Below are 12,178 nucleotides of genomic sequence, written 5' to 3'. Positions count from 1 at the left end.
AAATCCAATCTCTCGTATCAAACATTAACTAAAAGAACTAGCCAAGGAATTTGTTTTTGTCCCGGCTAATAAAGCTGCTAATAATATCATTATAGTTTGACATAAATTTTACATTGAGGTTCTGCAAAAGGAAATCACGAATTCACCAACATTCCAACTGACTTCATTTTCAGAAAACGATATCTGTAACAAACATAAACTATTAGCTACTTCTTTACAAGCAGAACCAAATACAATGAAAGTCCCAACTATGTACTGGCTTCCGAAGCTACACAAATCACCTAACAAATATAGATTTATTTCGTCTTCAAGTCATTGTTCCACTACTCTATTGTCTATTCTACTTACTAGTACACTTGGTACAATCAAAAACCTGATACATTGTAATAAATTGTTCAAATAAGGCCTTTGAAAATAGTGGAATTAACTACTTTTGGAGTGTCAAAAACTGGTTGGAAGTACTTTATAAACTGCATGCATATATTGGTGATTTTGAATCTGTTCAAAGTTTTGATTTTTCTACCCTATATACCACTTTACCTCATATTCTTATTTAGAAAAAATTAACACACCTAATTAAATGGGCATTTAAAAAGTCGGAATACGAATACATATGTTCAAACTCTTTTAGGTCATTTTTTAGTAGCAACAAACAAAAGAGCTATGTCAATTGGACATGCGTTGATACTATATCTGCCCTTGAATATTAACTTGACAACATTTTTGTTCGCTTTGGAGATTCCGTATATCGTCAAGTCATCGGAATTCCAATGGGGACTAACTGTTCACCACTTATTGCGGACCTGTTTTTGTGTTGTTATGAGTTACAATTTATGACTAAAATCAGCAAAGACTATCGAAACAACATCTGATACAAAAATTTAACAATACTTTTAGATATTTGGATGATAGATGGCTCTCAATAATGACAACTTCAGTATGTATACTATAGAAATTTATCCTGTTGAACTTACTTTAAATAAAGCTAATACTAACAATGACCACTGTCCTTTCCTCGATCTAGATATCTATATCATTAACGGGAAGCTTAATACAAAAATATTTGATAAAAGAGATGATTTTTCATAATATAATTAATTATTCATTTTTAGATGGTGACGTTCTCTTGTCACCATCTTACGGTGTTTATATATCTCAACTTGTACGATTCGCTCGTGTATGTAACAACGTATTAGATTTCAGCGAGAGAAATTTATATATTACTGAAAAATTATTACACCAGGGTTTTCGATATCATAAACTAGTCAAAACATTTTCTAAATTTTATCATCGGTATAAGGACATCATTCGTAAATATAACTCAACATGCAGACATCTTATACGTTCGGGTATTTCACATCCAATCTTTTATGGTAATATTCTTTACAAAGCACAAACATGTCAGTATTCACCTCAAAAGCTAACAAAACCTTTAAACAGAATTATTCAGAAGGGATATAATTACGATACTGTTGTCAGGTAATTAAAGAATGCATATTTTGGCTTTAATATTGATTCACTTATAGGATCTTTGCATCGGAATTAAACATATTTATTCTTAAACCAGTTGTTGGCATGACACGAGTTATGTTCTTCTCATATATTTTATGACGGTATAATACTAAACCCCTAAGAGGAGGGATTGTGCCTGATATTCATATGATGAAGACATAATCTTTCAATCAGTTTAATTGAGGTCTGGAGCCGGCATGTCAGTAACTGCTAGTAGTCTGTTGTTATTTATGTATTATTGTCATTTTGTTTATTTTCTTTTGTTTCCTATTCTGACATCGGACTCGGACTTCTCTTAAACTGAGTTTTACTGTGCGTACTGTTGTACGTTTGTTTTTTCTACATTAGCTAGAGGTATAGGAGGAGGGTTGAGATATCAAAAAACATGTTTAACAAGTTTCTTGTGTATAATTTGGAGTTTAGTATGACGTCCATTATCACTGAACTAGTATACATATTTGTTTAGGGGCCAGCTGAAGGACGCTTCCGGGTGCGGGAGTTTCTCGCTGCATTGAAGACCCATTGGTGGCCTTCGGCTGTTGTCTGCTCTGTGGTCGGGTTGTTGTCTCTTTGACACATTCCCCATTTCCATTCTCAATTTTATAATACGACAATTCCGCGAAACGATGTTTTCTGTAATTGCTCCTGGTTTACCTTACGGAACAGTAGTTCGTTAAGGCATAAGTCGTTATACACATACCTCGGTTTGCTTGATTAGTTGATTATTTATGAATTCATCAGTCATGAAGATGATACCGGTACCACAGACACGGTCACAGAGACCGAGTTGGTATATATGAACACCATAAGATAGGAAGAAACACATAAAAAAAGATTGTCCCAATGAAAATGTGTGTGTTATTGCTAGCTCAGTTAACATGTCAAATAACATTATTTAAGAGAAAAACAAAGTGCTGACAGTGGCGTTAAGTATGTTTATCATGGTAATTATACTTATTTGTAAACACTTGTTAATATGGCATTTGCAAAAGGTTTCCATTCATAATCATTCAATATCACTGCAAAATCATCATTAGTATCGAATTAATAATACCTAACATTCTGAGATCTAATACATATATGCAATCGCAATAGTTTAATCTCGCATTTTTGTTCAGTCTTTTAAACTCGCAGTTATAAATGCACTCAATTGCATTTAACTAATTAATTCTTTTATTGATTATTAAAGCGTCATCAAACATATATGGATTGGCTATTGATAAAGAACAGGATTATGTTCATGTCGGTGATAAACCTGAATACAGCTGCACTGTGGAAATCGTTCCACAAGTTCTGATAGGACATTCAATGAAATGGGAGAAGGTTGGTCGTGATGGTTCCCACATTGAAATTTCAATATTGACGAATGTTAAAGAAAGTCTAGAATCGGAATATGCCCTTGAACTAGACTCCACTGCCACTAGTGTGACGATCAAATTGCACTTTCTTCGAGGTATGAATCGTTATAGTCATATTGTGCTTAAATGAAAATTTAACGAATGTGAATCGTGAAGAGAATTTTTGGGATATTAAATAAAGAAATGATTCATAGTTTGTAGTATGAAAAGCTATTTCTTGACTGAAATCACATTTGCCTTTTGTGAAACATCTGTGTCACAGATGCTTAAAGATATGCTCAACATGTTACTCTCCCGGTCACTTCTTCCTCAGGTGCGCTCGACTCAAAGTTTAATTGACTAACTATAGGATTGTCAGTTTTTGTAGGAGGTTCTATCCTACCACTCCAACTTCCTCCGCCGATACAAAATGATCGCCTGAATATAGCACAATAATGCCGAAAGTGGCGTTAAACAACAATAAAAGTAATCTTTTTTTCCTGACAGTACAAAATTTGGATGTTGTTATGGCCAAGGCATTGTCCGTTTATTTTGACTGATGGTGTTTGATTGATCCTTTGATGTATCTTTGTTTACTGCAACATTCTTTATTTATCTTTTCTGTACAAATATGTTGGTGTTTCTTAAAATTAATTTAGCTAATATTTCTTTGATTTGTAGTGTAGGGTTGTTTTCTTATCTTATGATTTTTGTTCAAAAGCATTTATTTTGTTTACAGGAGTAACTCAAAACGATGATGGATTCTTGTACTGTTCTCTGTACTACAGAGCTAGATCTTATGAAACTGAACAATTACTAACAGAAAGAAAGATTGAAGTTAATGTTTTACGTAAGTCAAATGATACAAACTTTGTCAAACTCATTTTTCGTAGAAACAAATCATTTTGAAGTACATGTAATAGAAATATCCGTAGATAAACGTAAACTGTGTTGCTGCATTTGATTTCAATTTCTGAATGGATATTCACAATGAATCCATAGAGTCAAATGATGGGTAAGTAAAAAATGTACAAATACACATCGAGTGATATAAACGAAGGGGCATACCAACTGTTAAGCCTCCAAAAATATTTAACAGTCGAAAGACAGACAATATCATCGTCAAATCTAAACAAAACGAGAAGACAAACAATAGTTAAGCGTAAACCTCACACAGAAGGTAAACACTGAGCAATCAAAACCTATTATCAAACCGGATTTGAACGATAGTACTAAGAAAAGTTAGCAATTTGTTTTCGGCAAGTGCACGTTTATCTCCGTTCCCAATGATTTTATGATCACCAGTAATTAAATGAAATAATGTTTAGGTATACACATGAAAGGTTCATTTAAAAACACATGAAAGGTTCATTTAAAAACAGATGATTTTCTGTGCAAATCAAGATCCAAATAAATGACAATGGCTTAGAGATACTAACATCAAAAATGGCATAATGTCAGAAACCTTTTATTAAATCGCACCAGACCACAAATTTCATTTGAATATGCTCGTAGAAGCTTCGGACTATGACAGCAAATCGTTAAAATTGTTCCCATGATAATTGATTGCAGACAAGAGTATGTTTATAGTCATAATACTTACGTTTTGACCAACTTTGAAGTTTAGTCAAAACTGTTATTTCCTATTCAAATAAGCTGACAAATAATATCTATCCCTACTTATACATGTTATACGTTTTCATTTATTTGCATTAGCTTGCAGTTACATTACACTGCCATACCACGTATATACATATCTCAAATGACAACGAATCAAACAATTAATCAACATGTATGTTTTGTAATCGGTCGAATAGAACAAAAAATTGTAATTCAAACAGGACACATAAGACAGAGTATATATGTTCATGACCATATCAACCGACGTACTCTTTGTCCGCATGTTCTCCAGTGCGAAAACGTGTGTTTATCGCATACTACGAAACGGGGTTTATAATATACCTTCAGAGAAAGACAATCAATATCACGGATAAACAAAATAGACACATGTGTGATAACAAAGACTCATAAACAATATCAAGCTCTTGATCGCATATAAAGTTAAGAATATGGAATAAATAGAGATTACCATATGGCTGTTTTCAATATCACACCTATATCAAACCGAGACACCAATATATCTCCAAATATCCATATCATATACTTGTTATTATACACATGAACCTCAAGTACATATAATTAAGATATTTTCATGAGACATGATGTAATAGATATAAGGGTTTTAATACTAAGAAGTGTCTTTTTTAAACGTGACTGATATCGATTACGTGACGTGATGCATAATTGTTCGAAGATTATGTGTTTCATTTAGACTTTGCAACTGCAACTGTTATCGATATCATAACGGATGACTGTTACAGCATGATTGATTGTACTACACATACACATACAATTTACTCGTATTTACTGCGAATTGTAAATGAGGAGATATGGTACGATTACCGATGAGCCAATTATCCAGTTATCAGAGTTACAATGCAGTGGTAGTCAGCAATTATAGGCCATCGTACGGCCTCCAACAGTTATGATACACCAGGTAACGAATTAAACAACACAGTTATACTTTTAACTAAAAACAGTTCTGTTACTAAATGATAATTTGTGCATTTTTGAAGTTCGAATAGAAAAACAAAGAACATTTAATAGGTAAAATCACATTATATCGGACTTGCCTGCATAGTGGAAGATAGTTCTATCTAAAGTACATCCGGTTCTTTCCTACTCATGTATACGCGCACAGTGTACATTTAACTGAATGTATTTGCAATTTGATACAACATTCATTATTGTACTTTCTTTTAGATCGGAATACAGGAATGCTATGACCAATTCAAACAAAAAGCATTGGTATCTGGTGACACGTCAACATCTTTTCCTAATGCCGATGTATACTATGTACTTATTGTCAAATACAAGAATACGCTCATGTTTTCCCATCATCAGCAACTTTTACTGATACTATAACAGAATACTGTATTCACTCCTTCTGACAATGTTACAATTCTACAAACTCACTTGCAATACAGAAACACTATTTTCATTATATGATGTTTTCATTAATGCAATAAAATTAATCACGTGACAATGAATAATCATTCTTTTCTCAATTCAAGCATACCGAATTCTGTTACGAACAGGAATATATACTACAAGACTTATCTTCTCAAATGTAATCTTGAATTTATCCTATCAAATGTTGCATTATGTGCATTTTAAATATCGACAACTTTATAAATTCAGTAGTCTCGTTTCTATGGTCATAATTATAGATAAACTGTTTACAAAAACTTGGAATTTTTCGAAATACTAAGGTTTTTTCTGTCCTAGGAATAATCCTTAGCTGTATTTAGTAAAACTTTTACAAATTATGGGTCCTCAATCCTCTTCAATTCCGTACTTTGTTTGACCTTGTTAACTTTTTGATTAGAGCGTCACTGTTGAGTCTTTTGTAGACGAAACCCGCGTCTGGCGTACAAAATTTCAATTCTTGTATCTATAATGTATAAATAATTATATCAAGATAAACCTTTTTTTTTTTAAGAGAAGTACTCTTATTGATGCTTACTTGAAAAAACTTATTAACTTTTAAGTTATGTCAATAAAACATTCATCTTTTGCTGTCATGTGCGACTCATTTTGGCTATAGTATGGTGATTTAGCGGTCTTGGAATCTTTTTATTCTTATCTTAGTTTAACTGAGGTACTTGTATTGCAAACATTCATTACTGATTTCAATGTATGTACAATAAACATCTTTTTTTCAATAATTGAAGAGTTATTGTCTGTGGAAATACATAGCTACGCCCCGCTTGTGGTATTAAAACAATATATGATAATTTGAAATATAATATATGTAGCCATTATAAAAGTTTAAAGGTGTGTAAACTTTAAAACGAAATGAATCATATTACTGTGTATGAACCATGACAGGTTGTAACAATGGCCACAAGTGGGGCAGGATTTGTTTTCCATTCCGAAGCACATGCAGTCACGCCCGGTTTTTGGTGGGATCCATGTTGCTTAGTCTTTAGTTTTTTATGTGTGTTTTGTATACTGTTGATTATCTTTTGACTTTTGAAAATATGCACTACTATTTTTTGTAAAGGCCAAAACATACGGCTGTGCGGCACATTTCCAACATTTATATTCCCTGAACTTCCAAGAGTTTAAACTTATACTTAAGTTCTGTACTACCACTCCCTTCACTTTCTGTCTTCCTCAGAATTCAATTTAGCAGCTATCCATGTGTATTTATACTGGTATCATTCCTAAGTTATGTCTCTATGAGATGAAACATAGAGATCATATCTGGGAACCAGTATGTAAACAAAACAAAATATCTATGAATATTATATATCTCCCCAAAAGATGCGTGGTTTGTGAAACAGCTGTATTTACAAAGTGCAACCTATACTAGCATTTATTCAAATAGAGAACTCTGGGAAAACACTTTTTCTCACATCAATACTTATTTATCAGAATCATAGTCTAAAAGAAATCACTGCATATATTCTACATGTTCTAACTGTTCCTTTACAGTACACTTCATACCCCACCCCTGTTTCAATTTTTTTAAATTTAAGAACAAGACTGTAAACATTATCAGCTTACCCTGTGTGCATGTCATCTGACATGAAATGCCTAGAACCTGTATGAAACTATTCTGAAAACAAATTGAAAGCATCTCGGAATACTATAAATGTAAAGTTTAGTAGTTAATCATTTCAACATTCAAGATTATATAAAGTATCCAATCCTGCCTCTGTCTCCAGTCCACATCTTACTGTATGCCTATTTATCTATAAATGTTCACAATTTCTGCCTCAAATGGTCAATTTAGAAATCTTATCACAATAATATCATCTCTTACCATGTATCTAACATAATCTGGCTAATATATGAACTAGAAGTGTTTTAACAAAGCCATATTTGCAAACGTTGTATGTATGAAGTTACCAGTCTGATATATGAATTAACTAAAAGTTTTATAGAACTGACTGCTAAAATCTGAGTTTTGCATAACTTGATAGCACGGTTGTTGTCTTCTATACAAAAGACCTTTATAATAATAAAATCATAGCCTTTACAAGTTGAATTGTCTGTTTTTTGACCCAGGGGTTAGGGATGTTTCTCTGTTTTTTGACACTGTGGCCTCACATTTGCTAAACAATTCTGCTGTTTCTGTGAATATGGAATATTTAGTACATTTTTTAGGATAGAACACAATATTATTAGTTTTATTGAGGTATTTTTGTATCTCTAGTTTGTTTATTTTTATGCCGCGGTCACAAGAAAGCACATTCAGGTGCTACGGTTTACTTATGGGTTTTCTACAGGACAAAGATACCCCAACAATAATATTCATCAAGAATTTATAAGTTTCAGTGACTGCGAAGATTAAATATAAGAACTTCTTAATAATTTATGTTACAAATATGCATATATTAAGAATTTACTTTGCATACAGGGCTTTAAGTAAATTACGCATACTGTAAACTGTGAATTGATGCTGAGTCATCATAGGTACGGCCCAACTTCATTAAATAAAAGCAACAGTAGTATACCGCTGTACAAAAGTATAAAATCGATTGAAAGAAAACAAAATTCCCGGTTACAAATTAAAACCGAGGGAAACACATCAACTATAAGAGGAAAACAAAGGAACAACAGAAACACTGGAGTGCAACAAAAACAAACGCCAACATACGTAGAAACGAACTATTTGATAACAACTGCCATATTAAAATATCTGAAGATAAACAAGATTTAGTGAATTTCTCTTCTTTCACCCAATATAGGTTGCGCTTCTGTTAAAGAGGGACGAAAGATACCAGAGGGACAGTCAAACTCATAGATCGAAAACAAACTGACAACGGCATTAATATAGAAACTCCTTTTACTACTAAAACTGTGCCACTTTTACTATGAAGTTTCGTAAAAAATCATTTCCTAGAATTGAAAGTTCATATGCACTACTTTTTTTTCAAAGGTCAAAACATACGGCTGTGCGGCATTTTTTCCAAATTTATATTCCCTGAACTTCCAAGAGTTTAAACATGTGCTTAAATTTTGTACTACCACTCCCTTCACTTTGTGTCTTCCTCAGAATTCAATTTAGCCGCTATCCATGTGTATTTATACTGGTAACATTCCCAAGTTATGTATCTATGAGATAAAACATAGAGATCATATCTGGGAATCAGTATGCAAACAAAACAAAATGTCTATAAATATTATATATCTCCCCAAAAGAGGCGTGGTTTGCGAAATAGCTGTATAGGTACATGTATATATGATATGCTATTCTGTCTTAAATTCAAAACCGCAATAAAAACGTAACTAAAGCTCCCGTCTAAATTCCATTTAATTCATATATTCAACAACACTTTCTGTTATCTTGATGACATTTTTTCGTTATATAAAATATACTGCAGAAATTTACTAACAGGGACTTACCTTAAATCAATAAAATATTAATAGCAATAAGTGTCTTTTCCTAGATTTAGACATTTTAGTTTTACACCAGAAACTCTACACACAAATTTACGACAAAAAGATTGATTTTTCTTTCCCTAATGTTAATTGTCCTCTTTTGGACGGTGATGTTCCTCTGTCACCGTGTACGGTGTTTATATCTCCCAATCCGTTTGCTATCTCCGCGTCTGTAGTGACGTTTTTGGTTTCAATGAGCGTAATCTATATATTACTGTTAAATTATTAAGTCAGGGATTTGGTTACCACAAATTACTAAGAACCTTTACTAAATTCTTCCATAGATATAAAAGATTTGTTTTGCAAGTTTGGCTGTACATGTAAAAAAACTTATTTTGGAAGGAATAGATAGCACATCCTACATTTTACCGCGATGTTGTTTACCGAGCCAGGAAATTTATATACGATCCGGGTAAACTTATCAATCCTTTAAATAAACTTATTCTAAATGTTTACCTATTCAATACGGTAATTAAATCTTTGAATTTTGTTTTTATTGGTATAAATATTGATTTTGGTATCAGTAAATTAGAACCATACTAAGTAAATTGTTATACACACATGTACTTTAACGGTACTACTACCTGTCGATACCTTTATTTTGGCATTGCACTAGGTCATGTTTTTTTCTCTAACTGTTAATGACGTCTTTACAGTTATATTCCATTGAAAGTTGGATGTGTACTGATCGATATTTTAGTCTTAGATATATGATTTGTCTTATAAGTTGTTATTGGCTTTGAACTAACTGTCAGTGCAAGTACTCTCAGATCTGTACTTAGTGGTTTTTTGTTTGGTGTTTGGGATGAGGGATGGATATATATACCTTGCCACTGATATTTGTAGTGTGTTCTTATGTTGTGTTGTTACACTACTTTCCCAGGTTGAGAAGGGTTGAACGCTCATAAACATGTTTAACCCTGCCACATTCTTTATGTGCCTGTCCCAAGTCAAGAGCCTGTAGTTCAGTGGTTGGTGTTGGTTCATGTCTGTCTTATTTGTTATTCGTAATTAAATTGTTTTGTTACAAATTATGCCGTTAGTTTTCTCAATTGAATTGTTTGATATTTTTTATGCCTTTTATAGCCGACCATACTGTATAGGTTTTTCTTTTTCTCATTGTTGAAAACCGTACAGTTGCCTATTATTGATTACATCTACTTCATTTGAACTTTGGTTGATAGTTGTCTCATATGTAATCATACCTCATCTCCTTATTTTTATACTGTAACCATCTGCTCGGTTTTAATGTCGTGCTGCATTCTTGTTGACGCATACCCCTAATTTTTGTTACATTTCAGAAATGCACCCATAATTAACAATCGACCAGCCATTTTCTTTCTTAATATTCACATTTGTTCGTTTTCGTACTGTCTGGTTAAAGTTCAAATATTTAATTCGTTTAAAATTATATTTGATTGCTCAATTTAACAAAGTTTAATCACGTTTAGAACATGACAAAGAGAATATGTTTTTTTTTGGTTTTTTTTTTATAATTGCCATCGTGAAGTCAAGTGCTAATTATAAATAATATCAAATGGCTAAATATTATATCTAAGAAGAATATCGTGTCTGTCATACTTGTACATATGTTAATAACCTGTACAATCGTGGTATTATATCAATTAAGTTTTAAAATCAATGGAAATTAAGGAATGTATCTTACTCATACAAGGTTCTGGTTCATTGTCAGGTTGTGGCGTATGTTTTTGATCTTGACTGTAATGTTCAAATATGTTTGACTCAAACATCACAGAAGATATATCAATGTCGAAATGTACATTCGGGTCAGTTAAAGTGGTACTATGTATTTGATATAATGAATTGATATATATTTCTTAGAAGGATATAACTTTTACTATTCTAGAATTTAAATTTCAAAATATTCACATATGACTGCCATATTTAATCTTTAGGAATCCCTTTTGATGATTTTTTCTATTAGCTACAGAATATGTCCTAATAATGACTTTTAAGATTTTGGAAATGTTTGACTAAGGTACGAATCTTTTGAAGGTCCTGAATATCAAACACAAGATCATATGTGCAAACTTGTATTACAATCTCGAATATAATAGTTAAGTTAACTTAAACCCTTTTCTGTCTGCTGTTTTGTTTTTAGAATTTTAAAAGCTTCAATAGTATACAAGGTTTCAGTTATATGTCTCATGTTTATAAATTCATAATGTCCAATTTCTGCAGAAAAAACATGGGCTTCACCCATCGACCAAAACATGTAATTAAAAAAGATATATCTGGGTAAGATACACATTGGGATAAAATATCAAGGTGGTTCTTGCATGTGGCTAATGCCGTTAGAAGCACAAACTATGTACTGTAACAAACAATCTCGTCATCAATTTGATTGTCCTGAGAAATAGAAATGCTTAATTATGACGTCATAATGACATAATAAGTGTGCTTATCTGTCAGAGCTTATTGGTTTTGTACTTGACAAAAATTATTTATGCAATCTGTCTTGAAATGTTTACTGAATTACTGAAATTTATTTCACTTAATATTAGGGCCATTATTGACCCGTCGAAATGTTCGTTAACCCACTCATCAATTATATGCTGTTCCATATTAGCATCAAATTGCGTCAAAAGTATTATTTTCAATTTGCTGCTCTTTTAAAACCAATAACAAACGGTAAAAAAATCAAGTGGGTCTATGTTTTAAACATAATAAGATAAAATACTTTCAATAGCAAGCTTCGGTGAGATATAGCCTTTTTGTGATGAGTTAACCCCGCATCAGCACAAACAGGCTATGTCTCACCGAAGCTAAAGAATCATCAAATGATCATTTATGAA

The 12,178-nt window shown here is 32.3% G+C and overlaps 1 protein-coding gene across 1 annotated transcript in view; it reads right to left on the bottom strand.

The window, feature by feature from the left end:
• LOC127717580 (nuclear hormone receptor E75-like) overlaps positions 1-12,178 on the bottom strand; it is a 233,400-nt gene that overhangs the window by 130,772 nt on the left and 90,450 nt on the right. The window lies entirely within an intron of this gene.

This window comes from Mytilus californianus, unplaced genomic scaffold, assembly GCF_021869535.1.
Source record: "Mytilus californianus isolate M0D057914Y unplaced genomic scaffold, xbMytCali1.0.p SCAF_10, whole genome shotgun sequence".
Lineage (NCBI taxonomy): Eukaryota > Metazoa > Mollusca > Bivalvia > Mytilida > Mytilidae > Mytilus > Mytilus californianus.
Note: the sequence above shows the minus strand (reverse complement) of the source record. Positions and strands in the feature narration are given on the sequence as shown.